The 24,830-nt window shown below is 46.3% G+C and overlaps 2 long non-coding RNA genes across 2 annotated transcripts in view; both read left to right on the plus strand.

The window, feature by feature from the left end:
- The window catches only part of LOC143771480 (uncharacterized), a 254,353-nt gene that overhangs the window by 115,730 nt on the left and 113,793 nt on the right, over positions 1-24,830 (plus strand). The window lies entirely within an intron of this gene.
- Positions 737-3,791, plus strand: LOC143771374 (uncharacterized). Its single transcript, XR_013215093.1, has 5 exons — positions 737-810; positions 1,410-1,618; positions 1,780-1,895; positions 1,970-2,111; positions 2,496-3,791. It is a non-coding gene; the product is annotated as an uncharacterized LOC143771374 (long non-coding RNA).

A 24,830-nucleotide genomic window follows, 5' to 3' on the forward strand; every position in this document is an offset into this window, starting at 1 on the left:
AACCCCAAAAACGCACTTAGAACCCTTCACACACAAGGAATTAGACCGCAAAACCTGAAAAACCCTCCTGACCTGCTGGACATGAGAGTCCCAGTCATCCGAAAAAATCAAAATATCATCCAGATACACAATCATAAATTTATCCAAATAATCACGGAAAATGTCATGCATAAAGGACTGAAAGACTGAAGGGGCATTTGAAAGACCAAAAGGCATCACCAAATACTCAAAGTGGCCCTCGGGCGTATTAAATGCGGTCTTCCACTCATCCCCCTGCTTAATTCGCACCAAATTATACGCCCCACGGAGATCTATCTTAGAGAACCACTTGGCCCCCTTTATGCGAGCAAACAAATCAGTCAGCAGTGGCAACGGATATTGATATTTAACCGTGATTTTATTCAAAAGCCGATAATCAATACACGGTCTCAAAGAGCCATCTTTCTTAGCCACAAAGAAAAAACCGGCTCCTAAGGGAGATGACGAAGGACGAATATGTCCCTTTTCCAAGGACTCCTTTATATATTCTCGCATAGCAGCATGTTCAGGCACAGACAGATTAAATAAACGACCCTTAGGGTATTTACTACCCGGAATCAAATCTATGGCACAATCGCACTCCCGGTGCGGAGGTAATGAACCAAGCTTAGGTTCTTCAAAAACGTCACAATATTCAGTCAAGAATTCAGGAATCTCAGAGGGAATAGATGACGAAATGGAAACCAATGGATGATCTCTCCACGTGTGATAGACAGATACTGCGGGATTTATTGGATCTGCTGGACGAAGGGGAGGAAGGTCATACTAGACGTAAGTTTACTGGACGATTACCATCTCAGGCCACCCCCTCGTTTGCATTATGCCCGGCTGTGCAATGTTTCTTTGATGCTGTATGTAGGGAGGTACATCAATTGAAACTAGACCCTACCAGGAGCAGGAATATCAGTAAAGACGAACAGGCCATCATAGCACGGCTGGGGTCCAATAGGGACTTCGTTATTCGGGAGGCGGACAAGGGGGGCAATTTGGTCATTTGGCCAGTTAACCTCTATGTCCAGGAAGCTATGCGTCAATTACGCAACACAGAGTGTTATCAAGTCCTTCCCTCTGACCCTACAGGTGCTTTTCAAGCTAAATTAAACCGGCTGTTAGATAATGCGTTTACATATAACATCATTAATAAACGTGAGAGAGAGTTTTTGACCACCCAACATCCTAGGACCCCGACCTTTTACATGCTCCCCAAGGTCCATAAGTCGTTGGAGGTTCCACCGGGCAGGCCTATAGTGACGGGGATAGGGGGACTACTTGAGCGTCCCTGCACCTACATTGACTTTTTTCTTCAGCCCCTGGTCCTTAATTTACAATCGTATGTCAAGGACTCAACATCTCTGATTTCATTGCTGCAGGACTTCGAGGTTCCTCCCAACACGTGGCTGGTGACCCTGGATGTGGAGTCCCTTTACACGTGTATAAGCCATGAGTTGGGGACACAAGCTGTAGCGTATTTTCTGGACTTGAATTCATCGGGGGATAGGAGACACGATTCGTTTCTGTTGGATCTGCTGCTGTTTATCCTGGATAGGAACTTCTTCACCTTTGACCGTGTCTTCTATAGGCAAGTGAGGGGCACGGCTATGGGGGCTCGCTGTGCCCCGGCTTATGCCAACCTCTTTTTGGGGTGGTGGGAGGCTACCAGGGTGTACTGTCTGGAGGGGTATGCCAAATATGTTATCAAGTGGCTTCGATATATTGATGATGTTCTATTCCTCTGGACAGGCACCCTGGATGAGTGTCAGGAATTTGTCAAGACACTAAATGAAAATCCATGGAACATCCGATTGACATCTCATTACTCCCAAGTGGATATTGAATTCCTGGACCTTAAACTGAGTGTGAGGGAGACAAGAATCAATACCACCTTGTATCGGAAGCCTACAGCTACTAATAGTCTCCTCCACTTCAATAGTTTCCATCCTCAACATTTGAAGACAGGCATTCCGAGAGGACAGTTTTTCAGAGTCAAGAGGAACTGTAGCCAGCAAGATGACTTCGACAGATGCTCTCGGGAACTCACTACACGCTTTCGTGAACGTGGATACCCACACAAGGTAATCTCTCGCGCTTTTGTTGCAGCAAGAGATAGCGACAGGTCAGTTCTCTTACATCCTCGTGCTAAGACATCTGTTAAACCATTGGGGGTTATTACGGCCTATAATAACCAGTGGACGGATGTAAGAAATATCCTCTCCAAATATTGGGGTATTTTGCGTAGTGAGGTCAGATTGCAACCACACATTGCTACTCAACCGAGTCTAATAGCTAGGAGGGCTAAAAATTTGAGGGACTGTTTGAGCCATAGCCATTTTCAGCGGCCAACCAAGAGGTTGAATAGGGGGGTCAGACTCACGGGTACATTCCCTTGTGGGAATTGTAATGTTTGTCCCTATATGGTTGGTGATAGAGTTATTACCTTGCCCACTTTGCCTTTACAGATCTCCACTAAGGCTTACTTCAATTGCAAATCTCGGAACCTGGTGTACGCTTTGATATGCCCGTGCCGTAAGGTGTATGTCGGACAGACTACACAGGAGTTGAGGAAACGCATACAGCAACACTTCTCAAATATTTCCATGGCTAAAGCGGATAAGGCTAAAGGAAAGACTTTAACGTCAGTGGCTACACACTACCTGGACGAACATAACTCCCAACTGGTGGATACCAAGATACTTGGATTGGAGGGCGTTCAAACGAACATTAGAGGGGGCAATGTCACCCTGGAACTTTTGAGGCGTGAATCTAGATGGATTTTCGATCTTAATTGTCTAACTCCTTTTGGTCTCAATGAGGACCTTCTATTTACAGGGTTTTACAAACAAACCTGATTGAATTGGCCTCCCCTGGGTTATCTACTATAGCGACCTATATGTCTTTCTGTACCACCTATGGTGTCCGTGGTTGCAGGGGGCAATATGAGTCTCTACTATGGTATCTACGATTTTTTGTCCCTGTATTCATGAGTATATGTTGGTGGGCGCAATAAAGATTACTCCTTCATGAGGTACTGTATATCTATAGGGGGTCTTTGTGTTCTCTAATCCCTAAGTGTACCACTGTTTTTCATCTTAGGGCCAGGATATTCGGGTATTCAGATTGGCTCCCCTGTGCCACTACACTTAATAAGGCCTTTCGGGTATAGTCGTGGGGTTTGCTGTAAATGCCCTTTAATATTTGGCACCTCTACTATATCTTTGATAGTCTGTGAGTTTCTTGTCCACTGTGTACCTTCCATTATAATATCGTTGCAAGTTCATGTGCGTTAATGTATTTTTCATTCTATGGGGTTAGGGTGTAACCCTACAGCAAATAGGGTCCATCTAAAGCATTTTGATAGTCCTGGTTATTCTATACAGGCTCCTAACGCTATGCAGCGTAGGAGTATGCGCAGTGTGATTGTTACGCTGCTCCTGAACACACAGGACATGAGGGGGTTAACTGGTTAGTTATGTAGCGTTGGCTGCATGCATTCATTCGTTTGGTGTTTTATTGCATTCCTGCACAGTCACTGCAGTGGATGCGTTTTACACTGTGTGGACACTTCTACTTTGAAGTGCTCACTGAATGGCATCCTGATTGCCTGGGTAATTTTGGGTATTTCTTATTATACGACGCAGGAGCCTGTGTAGAGCGATCTCAGTATTGCTCCAGGCTATACTTATGTGGCAACAGCATCTGATCGGTATGTGCTAGCTGGCGCTTGTACTTGCTGCATCTATGGGTGGTATCGTAGCGTGGTGCATGGAGCGGTTCCCTCTCATGGCATTAGCGCTTACATACTTTATTGGCAGTATGACAGCTCATACAGTGTATTTGGCTCATCTTAATGCGTCTTGACAGCTCTGATATTTTTTGCAGGTTTCTATCACTATGCGGCGCAGGAGCATGCGCTGTGCGATCGTTACGCAGTTTCTGAACATATGGGTTAGTAGTGGTTAACTGGTTGGATTTATGTAGCGTAATTTGCGCTCATTCATCCTACTGGTATCCTATGGTCCTTTGCATAGCCAATATGGTGGATACATTATGTTTTATACTGTGTGGGCACCTCTATTTTCAAACGATTTTGTGTGCTTTGATTGCCTGGATTACTCGGTTTGGGCATTCATTAATATGCGACAGGAGCCTGTGTAGAGCGATCCCAGCATTGCTCCAGGCTGCACATGTGTGACACTGACATCTGATCGGTATGTGCCAGCCGGCACTTGCATTTGCTGCAGTTATGGATTACATTGCAGCGTGGTGCATGTAGTGGCTCCCTCATACCGAAGGGTTAAACTCTGGAAGCTTTTCTTGTCTCCCCGGCAACTGTATTTTCACACCAATCAGCGTTCGATGCTGGAGCATGCTCAGATGGGGGAGATTCTCCATGTTGGTGTGACTCATACTACTCCATGCGGCCGATCTAGCAGCAGCACAGCTGATTATGGTAATGCTATTCATTTATGTGTTATATAAGGGGCAAGTACTTGGTCTTTAAATTACCCCTGACGAAGCTGCCCGGTGTGGTGGCGATACGCGTTGGGTCTCCTTGTAGCCCACATTAGGACTCTTTTTCCAGGCGCTATAGGCTTGGGCATTATGTGCCCTGGGTAATATGCTATCTCTACAGCTCACACTATCTTGGTGCTATTTTTCTGTATAGTGGCATGTTAGATAGTTAGTCACATGCTATTGAGGCATTATGCTGATATATTTTTTGCTGCTTGACATTTATGTACCGTTATGTACACACCTGTCGTCTCTACATGCTAGGCAGGTTTGTGCATGTGTGTCCCTTATCTAGCACTTGCAGTGCAGGGATTTGTATGTCTATGTGGGCTTTATACTCTTGCTATTTTGCATTCACACTATTAGTGGTCTGTTCCCATTTGCAGTACCCAGGGGAGTGCCCAGGTAGCTTGGCCTATTTCTTTCATTCTATGAGCAATTTGGTTCTAGGTAATTACATCATATGTACATGACTCGAGTCCTATGTGGGGTACGGCCGTATTAGGGGCTGTTGTGTATAGCATTTGTATGCTTTTTAAGTGTTTTTATATGTCCATGTGTTTGTTACCCTTGTTTGTATATATATTTCAATAAAGCTGTGTATATATAATTTTTCGCCATTTCCTTGTTGTGGTGATCCCCTTTCTTAGGACCTTGTCTGTTTCACCTTTTGTGTATGCTGAAATGGAAACCAAAGGTACGTCCCCATGCTTCCCCTTACATCCCCAGCTTAACACAGACATAGCTTTCCAGTCAAGGACTGGGTTATGAGATTGCAGCCATGGCAATCCAAGCACCAACACATCATGTAGGTTATACAGCACAAGAAAGCGAATAATCTCCTGATGATCCGGATTAATCCGCATAGTTACTTGTGTCCAGTATTGTGGTTTATTACTAGCCAATGGGGTGGAGTCAATCCCCTTCAGGGGTATAGGAGTTTCAAGAGGCTCCAAATCATACCCACAGCGTTTGGCAAAGGACCAATCCATAAGACTCAAAGCGGCGCCAGAGTCGACATAGGCATCCGCGGTAATAGATGATAAAGAACAAATCAGGGTCACAGATAGAATAAACTTAGACTGTAAAGTGCCAATTGAAACAGACTTATCAAGCTTCTTAGTACGCTTAGAGCATGCTGATATAACATGAGTTGAATCACCGCAATAGAAGCACAACCCATTTTTTCATCTTAAATTCTGCCGTTCACTTCTGGACAGAATTCTATCACATTGCATATTCTCTGGCGTCTTCTCAGTAGACACCGCCAAATGGTGCACAGGTTTGCGCTCCCGCAGACGCCTATCGATCTGGATAGCCATTGTCATGGACTCATTCAGACCCGCAGGCACAGGGAACCCCACCATAACATCCTTAATGGCATCAGAGAGACCCTCTCTGAAATCCGCCGCCAGGGCGCACTCATTCCACTGAGTAAGCACAGCCCATTTACGGAATTTCTGGCAGTATATTTCAGCTTCATCTTGCCCCTGAGATAGGGACATCAAGGCCTTTTCCGCCTGAAGCTCTAACTGAGGTTCCTCATAAAGCAACCCCAAGGCCAGAAAAAACGCATCCACATTGAGCAACGCAGGATCCCCTGGAGCCAATGCAAAAGCCCAATCCTGAGGGTCGCCCCGGAGCAAGGAAATCACAATCCTGACCTGCTGAGCAGGATCTCCAGCAGAGCGAGATTTCAGGGACAAAAACAACTTGCAATTATTTTTGAAATTTTGAAAGCAAGATCTATTCCCCGAGAAAAATTCAGGCAAAGGAATTCTAGGTTCAGATATAGGAACATGAACAACAAAATCTTGTAAATTTTGAACTTTCGTGGTGAGATTATTCAAACCTGCAGCTAAACTCTGAATATGCATTTTAAACAGGTGAACACAGAGCCATTCCAGGATTAGAAGGAGAGAGAGAGAGAGAAAGGCTGCAATATAGGCAGACTTGCAAGAGATTCAATTACAAGCACACTCAGAACTGAAGGGAAGGGGAAAAAAAAAAAAAATCTTCAGCAGACTTCTCTTTTCTCTCCTTTCTCTGTCAATTAATTTAACCCTTTTTTGGCCGGTCAAACTGTTATGGTTCTCAATGGCAAGAGAACATAGCCCAGCAAACATAAGTACTAGCTCTTGGAAGGATGGAAACTAAACTGACCATGAACTAAACCTGCCGCACAACTAACAGTAGCCGGGTAGCGTTGCCTACGTTTTTTATCCCTAGACGCCCAGCGCCGGCCGGAGGACTAACTAATCCTGGCAGAGGAAAATATAGTCCTGGCTCACCTCTAGAGAAGTTTCCCCGATAGGCAGACAGAGGCCCCCACATATATTGGCGGTGATTTTAGATGAAATGACAAACGTAGTATGAAAATAGGTTTAGCAAAATTGAGGTCCGCTTACTAGATAGCAGGAAGACAGAAAGGGCACTTTCATGGTCAGCTGAAAACCCTATCAAAATACCATCCTGAAATTACTTTAAGACTCTAGTATTAACTCATAACATCAGAGTGGCAATTTCAGATCACAAGAGCTTTCCAGACACAGAAACGAAACTACAGCAGTGAACTGGAACAAAATGCAAAAACAAACGAGGACTAAAGTCCAACTTAGCTGGGAGTTGTCTAGCAGCAGGAACATGCACAGAAAGGCTTCTGATTACAATGTTGACCGGCATGGAAGTGACAGAGGAGCAAGGTTAAATAGCGACTCCCACATCCTGATGGAAACAGGTGAACAGAGGGGATGATGCACACCAGTTCAATTCCACCAGTGGCCACCGGGGGAGCCCAAAATCCAATTTCACAACAGCCCCCTTAATCCGAGCAAACAAATCAGACAGCAGAGGCAAAGGGTACTGAAATTTGACCGTGATTTTATTGAGAAGGCGGTAGTCTATACAGGGTCTCAGAGAACCATCCTTCTTGGCCACAAAAAAGAACCCTGCTCCCAACGGTGATGAAGACGGGCGAATATGCCCTTTCTCCAAGGACTCCTTTATATAACTCCGCATAGAGGTGTGTTCTGGCACGGATAAATTGAAAAGTCAGCCCTTAGGAAACTTACTACCAGGGATCAAATTTATAGCACAATCACAATCCCTATGAGGTGGTAGGATACTGGATTTGGGCTCATCAAATACATCCCGGTAATCCGACAGAAACTCAGGGACATCAGAAGGAATGGATGAAGAAATTGACATCATCGGAACATCGCCATGTACCCCTTGACAACCCCAACTAGACACAGACATTGATTTCCAATCCAATAGTGGATTATGAACCTGTAGCCATGGCAAACCCAACACGACCACATCATGCAAATTATGCAACACCAAAAAGCGAATATCTTCCTGATGTGCAGGAGCCATGCACATGGTCAACTGAGTCCAGTACTGAGGTTTATTCCTGGCCAAAGGCGTAGCATCAATTCCCCTTAATGGAATAGGATACTGCAAAGGCTCCAGGAAAAAACCACAACGCCTGGCAAACTCCAAGTCCATCAAATTCAGGGCAGCGCCCGAATCCACAAATGCCATAACCGAGTAGGACGACAGAGAGCAAATCAAAGTAACAGACAAAAGAAATTTAGGCTGTACAGTAGCAATGGTGACAGACCTAGCGAACCGCTTAGTGCGCTTAGGACAATCAGAGATAGCATGAGTAGGGTCACCACAGTAAAAACACAGCCGATTCTGACGTCTGTGTTCTTGCCGTTCAGTTCTGGTCAAAGTTCTATCACATTGCATAAGCTCAGGCCTCTGCTCAGAGGACACCGCCAAATGGTGCACAACTTTGCGCTCGCGCAAATGCCGATCAATTTGAATGGCCAAGGACATTGATTCATTCAGACCAGCAGGCGTGGGGAAGCCCACCATAACATCCTTAAGGGCCTCAGAGAGACCCTTTCTAAAAATTGCTGCCAGGGCACACTCATTCCATTGAGTAAGCACAGACCACTTTCTAAACTTCTGACAATATACCTCCGCTTCATCCTGACCCTGACACAAAGCTAGCAAGATTTTCTCTGCCTGATCCACTGAATTCGGTTCGTCATAAAGCAATCCAAGCACCAGAAAAAACGCATCTACGTTAAGCAATGCAGGATCTCCTGGTGCAAGGGAGAATGCCCAGTCTTGAGGGTTGCCACGTAACAAAGAAATAATAATTTTTACTTGCTGAATGGGGTCACCAGAGGAGCGGGGTTTCAAAGCAAGAAACAGTCTACAATTATTTTTGAAATTCAGAAACTTAGATCTATCCCCAGAAAACAAATCAGGAATTGGAATTCTAGGCTCTAACATCGGATTCTGAACTACATAATCTTGAATGCTTTGGACCCTTGCAGCGAGTTGATCCACACAAGAGGACAGACGTTGAATATCCATATCTACACCTGAGTCCTGAACCACCCAGAGATTAAGGGGAAAAGAAAGACAAAACACACTGCAAAGAAAAAAAAATGGGTTCAGAACTTCTCTTATCCCTCTTTTGAGATGCATTAACACTTTGTGGGCCAGCTGTACTGTTATGGACCTGGTGGTTAGGAGCACCCGGAATGACCTGAGGAGTAAACTAGTAATCGGAACAAGCTCTGGGACATTGGGAACTCTGCTGACCGCAAACCCTACTCCTATCACACACACTAGAAATAGCTGTGGAGCGTACCTAACTCTCCCTAGACGCCTCTTCACAGCCTAAGAGCTAACTACCCCTAAAGATAGAAATAGAAGCCTAACCTTGCCTCAGAGAAATTCCCCAAAGGTAAAGGCAGCCCCCCATATATATTGACTGAGTTAAGAGGAAAGTCACAAACACAGGAATGAAACAGGTTTTAGCAAAGGAGGCCAGACTTCACTAAATAGTCAGAGGAAAGAAAAGGAAACTATGCGGTCAGCACAAAAAAACTACAAAAAAAACACGCAGAGTATGCAAAAAGACCCCCACACCGACTGACAGTGTGGAGGTGCAACACTGCACCCCCAGAGCTACCAGCTAGCAAGGAAATATCATGATAGCAAGCTGGACTAGAATTTAGCAGTACTAAGAAATATATTCAGGCAGCAGTAACAACAAATGAACTAGCAGGGACTTAGCTTCTGCTGGAGTAGACAGGTCCTCAGAGAAGTCCAAGAGAGATCTGAACCAATACTGAAACATTGACAGTTGGCATGAAGTAATGATCTGAGTAGAGTTAAATAGGGAAGCAAGCATAACAATAAACGAGGGCAGCTGAGAAAGCAAACCTCAGAGACCAGCAGTTCCGCTCAAAGCCACCAGAGGGAGTCCAAGAGCAGAACTAACCAAAGTACCATTCATGACCCCAGGAGGGAGTCCGAGAAATGGAATTCACAACACACCTGACAACAGATGCATGGACCAGTAGGCATGGCCAGGGACGTTACGTGTCCATCACGGCACACTGGGTGAATATGGTGGATGCAGGGTCCACAGGGGACAGCAATATTGGCACAGTTCTGCCTAGCCCACGGTCAAGGAAAGAGTTGGCTGTAGGCGTTCGCCCCCCCTCCTCCTCTTCCTCGTCCTCCTGCAGAAGCGAGAGCTCGTCCACAGACCGCAGTCGCACATCCACTCCATCCGCAGCTGCCACTGTTGCACACCAGGTGTGCCATTATGGGACAGCTAGTGGCAAGCGTCAGCAGGCTGTATTGGCAATGAAGTGTTTGGGCGACAACAGACACACCACAGAAGTTCTGTCCGAGTTCTTGCAGAAAGAAACTCAGTCATGGCTGGGCACTGTACATCTTGAGGCAGGCAAGGTAGTGAGTGATAACGGAAGGAATTTCATGGCTGCCATAGCCCTTTCCCAACTGAAACACATTCCTTGCCTGGCTCACACCTTAAACCTGGTGGTGCAGTGCTTCCTGAAAAGTTATCCAGGGTTACCCGACCTGCTCCTCAAAGTGCGCAGACTTTGCTCGCATATCCGCCGTTCGCCCGTACACTCCAGCCGTATGCAGAACTATCAGCGGTCTTTGAACCTTCCCCAGCATTGCCTAATCATCGACGTTGCCACAAGGTGGAACTCCACACTGCACATGCTTCAGAGACTGTGCGAACAGAGGCGTGCTGCTATGTTTTTGTGGGAGGATACACATACACGGGCAGGCAATTGGACGGCAGACATGGAGTTGTCAGGTGTGCAGTGGTCGAAGCTACAAGACCTGTGTCAAGTCCTTCAGTGTTTTGAGGAATGCACACGGCTGGTTAGTGCAGACAACGCCATAATAAGCATGAGCATCCCCCTAATGCGTCTGCTGATGCAAAGTTTGACGCACATAAAGGAGCAGGCATCTGCAGCCGAGGAAGAGGAAAGCCTTGATGACAGTCAGTCATTGTCTGGTCAGGGCCGTGTAGAAGACGCGGTAGCGGGCGAAGAGGAGGAGGAGGAGGACGAGGAGGATGATGGGGATGAGTACTTTTTTAATGAGGAAGCTTCTCCTGGGCCAACCGAAATTAGTGTCGTTGCAAGGCCGGGTTCTGTTTTTTTAAGGGAGACAAGTGACGTAGATTTGCCTGTAACTGCCCCTCAAACCAGCACAACCGCAGATTTGACAACTGGAACTTTGGCCCACATGGCGGATTATGCCACGCATTATGAAAATGATGAGCGATGACGATTAGAGTTGAGCGACTTTCATTTTTTTAAGATCGAGTCGGGTTTTGTGAAACCCGATTTTGTCCAGAGTCGAGTCGAGTGCAGTCGGCCGATTATCGCTAAAAGTCGGGGATCGACTGAAACACGAAACCCAATGCAAGTCAATGGGGAAGCATAGTCGGCAGTGAGTGGAGGCCAGGAAAACACCTACAGTGCCCATTTTAATGCCAAAAACATCCATTCTTGTTTCTGAAGCTTGTCAATCTTAATTAACTTTATAATAATAGTTGGGCATAGGGAATTGGGGGTCATTTGGCAAAAGTTGTGGGGGGAGTAGGGCCGGCTCAAGTTTTTCGTGGGCCCAGGAAATGCGGACTACGTCACGGCGGTGTTGCAGGGAAAGGTAAGTATTTCAACGTTGCAAGTGCTGTGATCCTGAGCAAGCAGGGGGGGCCCACTCGTTCGCATTGGCACTGGCACAGGGCCCCTCAAAGTACAGCGATGTGTGTTTGCATGGCGGGGGCGCCTCCCACCAGCAGCGACACTTTTGCGTACTCTGAGGGGCCCTGTGCCAGTGACGTCGCCAACGAGTATGCCCCCCCACCTGATGAAGGAACCTGCACTTTCATCTGCACCTTCCTCTCTGTCCCTGTGTAAGGTGGTATAACATGCGGGAAGGGGAACCTTACTTTCAGCAGGGTCAGATTCTGGCTGTGTAGAGTATAAGGGGAATGTAGTGGTCTAGGTCAATGTACCAGCAGACTCATCTAGCAGTGGCTGGGCAATGGGCAGGATGAGGAGGAAACAGATATAGGGCCAAAGAATAAAGTAGGCTAAATGCAGTTCAAAATTGGTAACAGGACTAAACAGGCGGCATTGCTTTGTTCAGTGGAGTAGCAAACCCAAGAGCAGCAGACACTGTTTCAAGGGCATAACCACACTAGTAGGCCAAATGCAGTTTAATATCTGATAGTATAGGGCGAAAGCCAGAATGTGGAAGCTCAGCTTTGTTCAGTTGAGGACAACACCAGGCAGGGGCAGACAGACACCTTTAGTAGGCCGGAACAGCCAATTGCATTTTTAAAAATGGTAATTTGGAACTGAAGGTTGAAGCTCAGCTTTATTCAGTTGAGGACAACACCAGGCAGGGGCAGACAGACACCTTTAGTAGGCCGGAACAGCCAATTGCATTTTTAAAAATGGTAATTTGGAACTGAAGGTTGAAGCTCAGCTTTATTCAGTTGAGGACAACACCAGGCAGGGGCAGACATTCACCTTTAGTAGGCCGGAACAGCCAATTGCATTTTTAAAAATGGTAATTTGGAACAGAAGGTTGAAGCTCAGCTTTATTCAGTTGAGGACAACACCAGGCAGGGGCAGACAGACACCTTTAGTAGGCCGGAACAGCCAATGGCATTTTTAAAAATGGTAATTTGGAACTGAAGGTTGAAGCTCAGCTTTATTCAGTTGAGGACAACACCAGGCAGGGGCAGACATTCACCTTTAGTAGGCCGGAACAGCCAATTGCATTTTTAAAAATGGTAATTTGGAACAGAAGGTTGAGGCTCAGCTTTATTCAGTTGAGGACAACACCAGGCAGGGGCAGACAGACACCTTTAGTAGGCCGGAACAGCCAATTGCATTTTTAAAAATGGTAATTTGGAACAGAAGGTTGAAGCTCAGCTTTATTCAGTTGAGGACAACACCAGGCAGGGGCAGACAGACACCTTTAGTAGGCCGGAACAGCCAATTTTTTAAAAAAACAGCAGTTAGTAAGAGGCAGAAGGTAGAAGCTCAGCTTTATTCAGTTGAGGACAACACCAGGCAGGGGCAGACAGACACCTTTAGTAGGCCGGAACAGCCAATTGCATTTTTAAAAATGGTAATTTGGAACAGAAGGTTGAAGCTCAGCTTTATTCAGTTGAGGACAACACCAGGCAGGGGCAGACAGACACCTTTAGTAGGCCGGAACAGCCAATTTTTTAAAAAAACAGCAGTTAGTAAGAGGCAGAAGGTAGAAGCTCAGCTTTATTCAGTTGAGGACAACACCAGGCAGGGGCAGACAGACACCTTTAGTAGGCCGGAACAGCCAATTTTTTAAAAAAACAGCAGTTAGTAAGAGGCAGAAGGTAGAAGCTCAGCTTTATTCAGTTGAGGACAACACCAGGCAGGGGCAGACAGACACCTTTAGTAGGCCGGAACAGCCAATTGCATTTTTAAAAATGGTAATTTGGAACAGAAGGTTGAAGCTCAGCTTTATTCAGTTGAGGACAACACCAGGCAGGGGCAGACAGACACCTTTAGTAGGCCGGAACAGCCAATTGCATTTTTAAAAATGGTAATTTGGAACAGAAGGTTGAAGCTCAGCTTTATTCAGTTGAGGACAACACCAGGCAGGGGCAGACAGACACCTTTAGTAGGCCGGAACAGCCAATTGCATTTTTAAAAATGGTAATTTGGAACAGAAGGTTGAAGCTCAGCTTTATTCAGTTGAGGACAACACCAGGCAGGGGCAGACAGACACCTTTAGTAGGCCGGAACAGCCAATTGCTTTTTTAAAAATGGTAATTTGGAACTGAAGGTTGAAGCTCAGCTTTATTCAGTTGCAGCTTCTTGGCAATAATATAGAGAAGACGAGACAGGACAACACTCGTTGGATGCCATATCTGTGTTTTCACTGGAAAAAAAACTGTCAGTTAACTACTTGTAGGAGAAAGTTTTTGTAGCTGGAGGCCACTTTTTGTATTGTACCAGTTTTCTGTTGTATGTTTGGAACTGAAGGTTGAAGCTCAGCTTTATTCAGTTGAGGACAACACCAGGCAGGGGCAGACACCTTTAGAAGGACGGAACAGCCAATTTTTTTAAAAACAGCAGTTAATCAGAGCCAGAAGGTAGAAGCTCAGCTTTATTCAGTTGAGGACAACTTGAATTAGGGACTGCAGACAGACTTTGCAGGCTGTCCCCTGTGTGGACCATGCATCCAATACATTAACCCATTTAGCCACAAAGGACACGTAACCTTCCGTGGCCAGGCCTACAGGTCCATGTGTCTGTTGTCAGGTATACCTTTGGACTGACAAATTGACAGAATGCAAGGACAATGCGGTCTTTAACATGCAGGTGGAGGGGTGGGATGGCTTTTCTCGCAAAAGAATTGTCAACTGGGTAGCTCATAGCGTGGTATATCGTAGTTCATCCTGGCTTTATTAATATTAAATTAAATAAAAAAATAGGCTCTAGGCACTTTATTATTGGTTCCAGGGGTACACGGGCAGCAGTGGTCAGGTGAGTGGAGGCCTAGTGGAAGGAGGGACCTTAGACAGGCTTCGAAGGCCTAACATAATAAAATGGGCTGGCGGTAGGCACTTTATTATTGGTTCCAGGGGTACACGGGCAGCAGTGGTCTGGTCAGTGGAGGCCTAGTGGAAGGAGGGACCGCAGACAGGCTTCAAAGGCCTAACATAATAAAATGGGCTGGCTGTAGGCACTTTATTATTGGTTCCAGGGGTACACGGGCAGCAGTGGTCAGGTGAGTGGAGGCCTAGTGGAAGGAGGGACCGCAGACAGGCTTCGAAGGCCTAACACAATAAAATGGGCTGGCTGTAGGCACTTTAAAATTGGTTCCAGGGGTACACGGGCAGCAGTGGTCTGGTCAGTGGAGGCCTAGTGGAAGGAGGGACCGCAGACAGGCTTCGAAGGCCTAACACAATAAAATGGGCTGGCTGTAGGCACTTTAAAATTGGTTCCAGGGGTACACGGGCAGCAGTGGTCTGGTCAGTGGAGGCCTAGTGGAAGGAGGGACCGCAGACAGGCTTCGAAGGCCTAAAATAACAAACAATAGGCTCATGGCAGTTTTACAGCGGTTACATGGATACACGGGCAGCTTGGTGGTGAGTGGAGGAGTATTTAAAGTAGGGACCGCAGACAGGCTATCAAAGGCCTAAAATAACAAACAATAGGCTCATGGCAGTTTTACAGCGGTTACATGGATACACGGGCAGCTTGGTGGTGAGTGGAGGAGTATTTAAAGTAGGGACCGCAGACAGGCTATCAAAGGCCTAAAATAACAAACAATAGGCTCATGGCAGTTTTACAGCGGTTACATGGATACACGGGCAGGCAGCTTGGTGGTCAGTGGAGGAGTATTTAAAGTAGGGACCGCAGACAGGCTATCAAAGGCCTAAAATAACAAACAATAGGCTTATGGCAGTTTTACAGCGGTTACATGGATACACGGGCAGATTGGTGGTGAGTGGAGGAGTATTTAAAGTAGGGACCGCAGACAGGCTATCAAAGGCCTAAAATAACAAACAATAGGCTCATGGCAGCTTTACAGCGGTTACATGGATACACAGGCAGCTTGGTGGTGAGTGGAGGAGTATTTAAAGTAGGGACCGCAGACAGGCTATCAAAGGCCTAAAATAACAAACAATAGGCTCATGGCAGCTTTACAGCGGTTACATGGATACACAGGCAGCTTGGTGGTGAGTGGAGGAGTATTTAAAGTAGGGACCGCAGACAGGCTATCAAAGGCCTAAAATAACAAACAATAGGCTTATGGCAGTTTTACAGCGGTTACATGGATACACGGGCAGGCAGCTTGGTGGTCAGTGGAGGAGTATTTAAAGTAGGGACCGCAGACAGGCTATCAAAGGCCTAAAATAACAAACAATAGGCTCATGGCAGCTTTACAGCGGTTACATGGATACACAGGCAGCTTGGTGGTCAGTGGAGGAGTATTTAAAGTAGGGACCGCAGACAGGCTATCAAAGGCCTAAAATAACAAACAATAGGCTCATGGCAGCTTTACAGCGGTTACATGGATACACAGGCAGCTTGGTGGTGAGTGGAGGAGTATTTAAAGTAGGGACCGCAGACAGGCTATCAAAGGCCTAAAATAACAAACAATAGGCTCATGGCAGTTTTACAGCGGTTACATGGATACACGGGCAGGCAGCTTGGTGGTCAGTGGAGGAGTATTTAAAGTAGGGACCGCAGACAGGCTATCAAAGGCCTAAAATAACAAACAATAGGCTCATGGCAGCTTTACAGCGGTTACATGGATACACAGGCAGCTTGGTGGTGAGTGGAGGAGTATTTAAAGTAGGGACTGCAGACAGGCTATCAAAGGCCTAAAATAACAAACAATAGGCTTATGGCAGTTTTACAGCGGTTACATGGATACACGGGCAGGCAGCTTGGTGGTCAGTGGAGGAGTATTTAAAGTAGGGACCGCAGACAGGCTATCAAAGGCCTAAAATAACAAACAATAGGCTCATGGCAGCTTTACAGCGGTTACATGGATACACAGGCAGCTTGGTGGTCAGTGGAGGAGTATTTAAAGTAGGGACCGCAGACAGGCTATCAAAGGCCTAAAATAACAAACAATAGGCTCATGGCAGTTTTACAGCGGTTACATGGATACACGGGCAGGCAGCTTGGTGGTCAGTGGAGGAGTATTTAAAGTAGGGACCGCAGACAGGCTATCAAAGGCCTAAAATAACAAACAATAGGCTCATGGCAGCTTTACAGCGGTTACATGGATACACAGGCAGCTTGGTGGTGAGTGGAGGAGTATTTAAAGTAGGGACCGCAGACAGGCTATCAAAGGCCTAAAATAACAAACAATAGGCTTATGGCAGTTTTACAGCGGTTACATGGATACACGGGCAGGCAGCTTGGTGGTCAGTGGAGGAGTATTTAAAGTAGGGACCGCAGACAGGCTATCAAAGGCCTAAAATAACAAACAATAGGCTCATGGCAGCTTTACAGCGGTTACATGGATACACAGGCAGCTTGGTGGTGAGTGGAGGAGTATTTAAAGTAGGGACCGCAGACAGGCTATCAAAGGCCTAAAATAACAAACAATAGGCTCATGGCAGCTTTACAGCGGTTACATGGATACACAGGCAGCTTGGTGGTGAGTGGAGGAGTATTTAAAGTAGGGACCGCAGACAGGCTATCAAAGGCCTAAAATAACAAACAATAGGCTCATGGCAGTTTTACAGCGGTTACATGGATACACGGGCAGGCAGCTTGGTGGTCAGTGGAGGAGTATTTAAAGTAGGGACCGCAGACAGGCTATCAAAGGCCTAAAATAACAAACAATAGGCTCATGGCAGCTTTACAGCGGTTACATGGATACACGGGCAGCTTGGTGGTGAGTGGAGGAGTATTTAAAGTAGGGACCGCAGACAGGCTATCAAAGGCCTAAAATAACAAACAATAGGCTCATGGCAGCTTTACAGCGGTTACATGGATACACAGGCAGCTTGGTGGTGAGTGAAGGAGTATTTAAAGTAGGGACCGCAGACAGGCTATCAAAGGCCTAAAATAACAAACAATAGGCTCATGGCAGTTTTACAGCGGTTACATGGATACACGGGCAGGCAGCTTGGTGGTCAGTGGAGGAGTATTTAAAGTAGGGACCGCAGACAGGCTATCAAAGGCCTAAAATAACAAACAATAGGCTTATGGCAGTTTTACAGCGGTTACATGGATACACGGGCAGGCAGCTTGGTGGTGAGTGGAGGAGTATTTAAAGTAGGGACCGCAGACAGGCTATCAAAGGCCTAAAATAACAAACAATAGGCTCATGGCAGCTTTACAGCGGTTACATGGATACACAGGCAGCTTGGTGGTCAGTGGAGGAGTATTTAAAGTAGGGACCGCAGACAGGCTATCAAAGGCCTAAAATAACAAACAATAGGCTCATGGCAGCTTTACAGCGGTTACATGGATACACGGGCAGCTTGGTGGTCAGTGGAGGAGTATTTAAAGTAGGGACCGCAGACAGGCTATCAAAGGCCTAAAATAACAAACAATAGGCTCATGGCAGCTTTACAGCGGTTACATGGATACACAGGCAGCTTGGTGGTGAGTGGAGGAGTATTTAAAGTAGGGACCGCAGACAGGCTATCAAAGGCCTAAAATAACAAACAATAGGCTCATGGCAGTTTTACAGCGGTTACATGGATACACGGGCAGGCAGCTTGGTGGTCAGTGGAGGAGTATTTAAAGTAGGGACCGCAGACAGGCTATCAAAGGCCTAAAATAACAAACAATAGGCTTATGGCAGTTTTACAGCGGTTACATGGATACACGGGCAGGCAGCTTGGTGGTCAGTGGAGGAGTATTTAAAGTAGGGACCGCAGACAGGCTATCAAAGGCCTAAAATAACAAACAATAGGCTCATGGCAGCTTTACAGCGGTTACATGGATACACAGGCAGCTTGGTGGTGAGTGGAGGAGTATTTAAAGTAGGGACTGCAGACAGGCTATCAAAGGCCTAAAATAACAAACAATAGGCTCATGGCAGTTTTACAGCGGTTACATGGATACACGGGCAGGCAGCTTGGTGGTCAGTGGAGGAGTATTTAAAGTAGGGACCGCAGACAGGCTATCAAAGGCCTAAAATAACAAACAATAGGCTTATGGCAGTTTTATAGCGGTTACATGGATACACGGGCAGGCAGCTTGGTGGTCAGTGGAGGAGTATTTAAAGTAGGGACCGCAGACAGGCTATCAAAGGCCTAAAATAACAAACAATAGGCTCATGGCAGCTTTACAGCGGTTACATGGATACACAGGCAGCTTGGTGGTCAGTGGAGGAGTATTTAAAGTAGGGACCGCAGACAGGCTATCAAAGGCCTAAAATAACAAACAATAGGCTCATGGCAGCTTTACAGCGGTTACATGGATACACAGGCAGCTTGGTGGTGAGTGGAGGAGTATTTAAAGTAGGGACCGCAGACAGGCTATCAAAGGCCTAAAATAACAAACAATAGGCTCATGGCAGTTTTACAGCGGTTACATGGATACACGGGCAGGCAGCTTGGTGGTCAGTGGAGGAGTATTTAAAGTAGGGACCGCAGACAGGCTATCAAAGGCCTAAAATAACAAACAATAGGCTCATGGCAGCTTTACAGCGGTTACATGGATACACAGGCAGCTTGGTGGTGAGTGGAGGAGTATTTAAAGTAGGGACCGCAGACAGGCTATCAAAGGCCTAAAATAACAAACAATAGGCTCATGGCAGCTTTACAGCGGTTACATGGATACACAGGCAGCTTGGTGGTGAGTGGAGGAGTATTTAAAGTAGGGACCGCAGACAGGCTATCAAAGGCCTAAAATAACAAACAATAGGCTCATGGCAGCTTTACAGCGGTTACATGGATACACGGGCAGGCAGCTGGTGATGAGTGGAGGAGTATTTAAAGTAGGGACCGCAGACAGGCTATCAAAGGCCTAAAATAACAAACAATAGGCTCATGGCAGCTTTACAGCGGTTACATGGATACACAGGCAGCTTGGTGGTGAGTGGAGGAGTAGTGCAAGGAGTGTCTGTCCCAGTACTCCCAAAATATAAATAGATGTTAATGTCTCGCAAAACAACCAAAACAAAAAAAAAGGTGGCATACTTAGGTACAGGGGTGGGCTCATCTACTGAGTTTCTGACATAGTAATTTGGCAGTAACTATTTAATGGTGCCAATATAGGACACAGACACAGACTACTTTAAGTTGCATCATAGATGTCTACAAATTTGTATTGTCAGTGCCAGACATTGAATGATGTCAGCGAATAGACTAAAGATTGGTGGAGCTGTGCGACATAATTTTGCACGTGGTAGAGCACATTTTGAGCTGGGGTAGGGGGGAACTCTCTTGAGGCCGGCGGGACCGCCCCAGGGCCCCTCATGTTACAACGGTGTGTCTGACGTTGGGTGCGCACCACCACCGCCAGAGACACTACATTGTACTATGAGGGACCCAGTAGCAATGCCGTCAACCAAAAGCGAGCACACCCACCTCTTCAGACAAACAGCAGTCTCACGGGTGCTTGCGCCAAGTCGCGATACCACGGCCCCGTGTGGGGAGTTTTGCCATTTAGGGAGGTGTAAACATGTCGTATGCTGTACAATCAGCTGCAGCAAATTAGACATTAGAAAAGTAATTCACAGGCAAGAGCTTTTCATAGGAAAGCTAGGTGTCGGCCGGGCAAGGTGGGGCAAAAGATTTCGAAATCCAGTTGTGGTTCATTTTAATGAATGTTAGATCGTCAACATTTTGGGTAGCCAGACGAGTCCTTTTTTCGGTTAATATTGAACCTGCAGCACTGAATACTCTTTCTGATAGGACACTTGCTGCCGGGCAAGCAAGCTCCTGCAATGCATATTCTGCCAATTCTGGCCAGGTGTCTAATTTGGAGACCCAGTAATCAAATGGGAATGACGGTTGAGGGAGAACATCGATAAGGGATGAAAAATAGTTAGTAACCATACTGGACAAATGTTGTCTCCTGTCACTTTCAATTGATGCAGCAGTACCTGTCCTGTCTGCGGTCATAGCAAAATCACTCCACAACCTGGTCAGAAAACCCCTCTGTCCAACGCCACTTCTGATGTGTGCACCCCTAACACTCCTAGTCTGCTGCCCCCTGGAGCTCGTGTGAGAACGATCACGTGCGCTGTGTGCTGGGAATGCCTGAAGCAAACGGTCAACAAGAGTTGATTGTTTGGTTGCTAATATTAGTTCCAAGTTCTCATGTGGCATAATATTTTGCAATTTGCCTTTATAGCGTGGATCAAGGAGGCAGGCCAACCAGTAATCGTCATCGTTCATCATTTTCGTAATGCGTGTGTCCCTTTTTAGGATACGTAAGGCATAATCCGCCATGTGGGCCAAAGTTCCAGTTGTCAAATCTCCGGTTGTGATCGGTTGAGGGGCAGTTGCAGGCAAATCTACGTCACTTGTGTCCCTCAAAAAACCAGAACCCGGCCGTGACACGCAACCAATTTCCTGTGCCCCCGGGAAAGGTTCGGCATTAAAAATATACTCATCCCCATCATCCTCCTCGTCCTCCACCTCCTCTTCGCCCGCTACCTCGTCCTGTACACTGCCCTGACCAGACAATGGCTGACTGTCATCAAGGCTTTCCTCTTCCTCTGGTGCAGACGCCTGCTCCTTTATGTGCGTCAAACTTTGCATCAGCAGACGCATTAGGGGGATGCTCATGCTTATTACGGCGTTGTCTGCACTAACCAGCCGTGTGCATTCCTCAAAACACTGAAGGACTTGACACATGTCTTGTATCTTAGACCACTGCACACCTGACAACTCCATGTCTGTCATCCTACTGCCTGCCCGTGTATCCTCCCACAAATAAATAACAGCACGCCTCTGTTCGCACAGTCTCTGAAGCATGTGCAGTGTTGAGTTCCACCTTGTTGCAACGTCTATGATTAGGCGATGCTGGGGAAGGTTCAAAGACCGCTGATAGGTCTGCATACGGCTGGCGTGTACAGGCGAACGTCGGATATGTGAGCAAAGTGCACGCACTTTGAGGAGCAGGTCGGAGAACCCAGGATAAGTTTTCAATAAGCACTGCACCACCAGGTTTAAGGTGTGAGCCAGGCAAGGAATGTGTTTCAGTTGGGAAAGGGAGATGGCAGCCATGAAATTCCTTCCGTTATCACTCACTACCTTGCCTGCCTCAAGATCTACTGTGCCCAGCCACGACTGCGTTTCTTGTTGCAAGAACTCGGACAGAACTTCCGCGGTGTGTCTGTTGTCGCCCAAACACGACCCTGCATCCACCACATTCACCCAGTGTGCCGTGATGGACACATAACGTCCCTGGCCATGCCTACTGGTCCATGCATCTGTAGTCAGGTGCACCTTTGTACTCACAGATTGCCTGAGTGCATGGACGATGCGCTGTTTAACATGCTGGTGCAGGGCTGGGATGGCTTTTCTGGAAAAAAAGTGTTGACTGGGTAGCTCGTATCGTGGTTCAGCGTACTCCATCAGGGCTTTGAAAGCTTCGCTTTCAACTAACCGGTAGGGCATCATCTCTAACGAGATTAGTCTAGCTATGTGGGCGTTAAAACCCTGTGTACGCGGATGCGAGGATAAGTACTTCCTTTTTCTAACCAGAGTCTCATGTAGGGTGAGCTGGACTGGAGAGCTGGAGATCGTGGAACTTTCGGGTGTGCCGGTGTACATGGCAGACTGAGAGACGGTTGGAGACGGTATTGTTTCCGCCGGTGCCCTAGATGCAATATTTCCTCCTACAAAACTGGTGGTTCCCTGACCCTGACTGCTTTTGGCTGGCAAAGAAACCTGCACAGATACTGCCGGTGGTGCGGAAAATGGTGGCCTTACAGTGACGGAAGGGATGTTGCGTTGCTGACTAGCTTCATTGGCCGAGGGTGCTACAACCTTAAGGGACGTTTGGTAGTTAGTCCAGGCTTGAAAATGCATGGTGGTTAAGTGTCTATGCATGCAACTAGTATTTAGACTTTTCAGATTCTGACCTCTGCTTAAGCTAGTTGAACATTTTTGACAGATGACTTTGCGCTGATCAGTTGGATGTTGTTTAAAAAAATGCCAGACTGCACTCTTCCTAGACTCGGATCCCTTTTCAGGGATTGCAGACTGAGCTTTAACCGGATGGCCACGCTGTCCTCCAACAGGTTTTGGCTTTGACACGCGTTTTGGGCCAGATACGGGCCCGGCAGATGTAACCTGTTGCGATGTTGATGCCTGCTGCGGCCCCTCCTCCACCTCCGCTTCTGAACTACTGCCGCCTGCACCCTGTTCCCCCAATGGCTGCCAATCGGGGTCAATAACTGGGTCATCTATTACCTCCTCTTCGAGCTCGTGTGCAACTTCGTCTGTGTCACTGTGTCGGTCGGTGGTATAGCGTTCGTGGCGGGGCAACATAGTCTCATCAGGGTCTGATTGTGGATCTGTACCCTGAGAGGGCAATGTGGTGGTCTGAGTCAAAGGAGCAGCATAGTACTCTGGCTGTGGCTGTGCATCAGTGCACTCCATGTCAGAATATACTTGTAATGGGCATGGCCTGTTAAATGTTTCACTTTCTAAGCCAGGGACGGTATGTGTAAAGAGCTCCATGGAGTGACCCGTTGTGTCGCCTGCTGCATCCTTCTCTCTTGTTGTAGTTTTTGCTGAGGAGGACAAGGAAGCGACTTGTCCCTGACCGTGAACATCCACAAGCGACGCGCTGCTTTTACATTTACCAGTTTCGGAAGAGGAGGCAAAAGAGCTAGAGGCTGAGTCTGCAATGTAAGCCAAAACTTGCTGTTGCTGCTCCGCCTTTAAAAGCGGTTTTCCTACTCCCAGAAAAGAGAGCGTTCGAGGCCTTGTGTAGCCTGACGACGAAACTGGCTCCACAGCTCCAGACTTAGGTGGAATATTTTTATCCCCACGACCACCTGATGCTCCACTACCACTACCATCATTACCAGCTGACAATGAACGCCCACGACGACCTCTTGCACCAGACTTCCTCATTGTTTTAAAATCTTAACCAAAGTAACTTTATTTGTTGCTGTCAAACAACTTACACGGTGAGCTATAACTTCAGTATGATTTCAATATCCCTTAACAGGTTGGTGAGACCACAAGGAAAATCAGGCACAATGTTACACACTCTGTTTTCTGTGGCACAAAATCACAGAGATGACACACACGCAGGACTGTCACTCAAGCACTAATGTCAATATTAATCTCCCACCTAATTTATTTTTTTTTTTTTTTCAGGGGGACTTTAGAAACCAAATAATATTAAAAAAACCAAAAAAATAAATAGCCTTTCTATGGCCCACTGAATGAGAGAGAGAGGTGGCACACCCAGGAGTCAAGACTGGCACACAAGCTGAAAGGGCAATATTACTGTCCCACTGTTTTTTTAAGTTTTTTTTATTTTATTTTCAGGGAGACTTTAGAAACCAAATAATATTAAAAAAACCAAAAAAATAAATAGGCTTTCTATGGCCCACTGAATGAGAGAGAGGTGGCACACCCAGGAGTCAAGACTGGCACACAAGCTGAAAGGGCAATATTACTCTCCCACTGTTTTTTTTTTTTTTTTTTTTTTTCAAGGAGACTTTAGAAACCAAATAATAAGAAAAAAAATAAATAAATAAATAGGCTTTCTATAGCCCACTGAATGAGAGATAGCACACACAGCAGTGGCACACAAGCCCTGACTGAGGCCAATATTTTTCTCCCACTGATTGATGTAGTGTTTTTGTGTTGAGGTAGATTTTAGAACACAAATCAAGGAAAAAAAAATGCTTTCTATGGCCCACTGAATGAGAGAGGTGGCACACCCAGGAGTCAAGACTGGCACACAAGCTGAAAGGGCAATATTACTCTCCCACTGTTTTTTTATGTATTTTTTGTTTTTTAAGGGAGACTTTAGAATCCCAATAATATTTAAAAAAAAAAATAAATAGACTTTCTATGGCCCACTGAATGAGAGAGGTGGCACACCCAGGAGTCAAGACTGGCACACAAGCTGAAAGGGCAATATTACTCTCCCACTGTTTTTTTAAGTTTTTTTTATTTTATTTTCAGGGAGACTTTAGAAACCAAATAATATTAAAAAAACCAAAAAAATAAATAGGCTTTCTATGGCCCACTGAATGAGAAAGGTGGCACACCCAGGAGTCAAGACTGGCACACAAGCTGAAAGGGCAATATTACTCTCCCACTGTTTTTTTAAGTTTTTTTTTTTTTATTTTCAGGGAGACTTTAGAAACCAAATAATATTAAAAAAACCAAAAAAATAAATAGGCTTTCTATGGCCCACTGAATGAGAGAGAGGTGGCACACCCAGGAGTCAAGACTG

The sequence above is a fragment of the Ranitomeya variabilis genome, chromosome 1, assembly GCF_051348905.1.
Source record: "Ranitomeya variabilis isolate aRanVar5 chromosome 1, aRanVar5.hap1, whole genome shotgun sequence".
Taxonomy (NCBI): Eukaryota; Metazoa; Chordata; class Amphibia; order Anura; family Dendrobatidae; genus Ranitomeya; species Ranitomeya variabilis.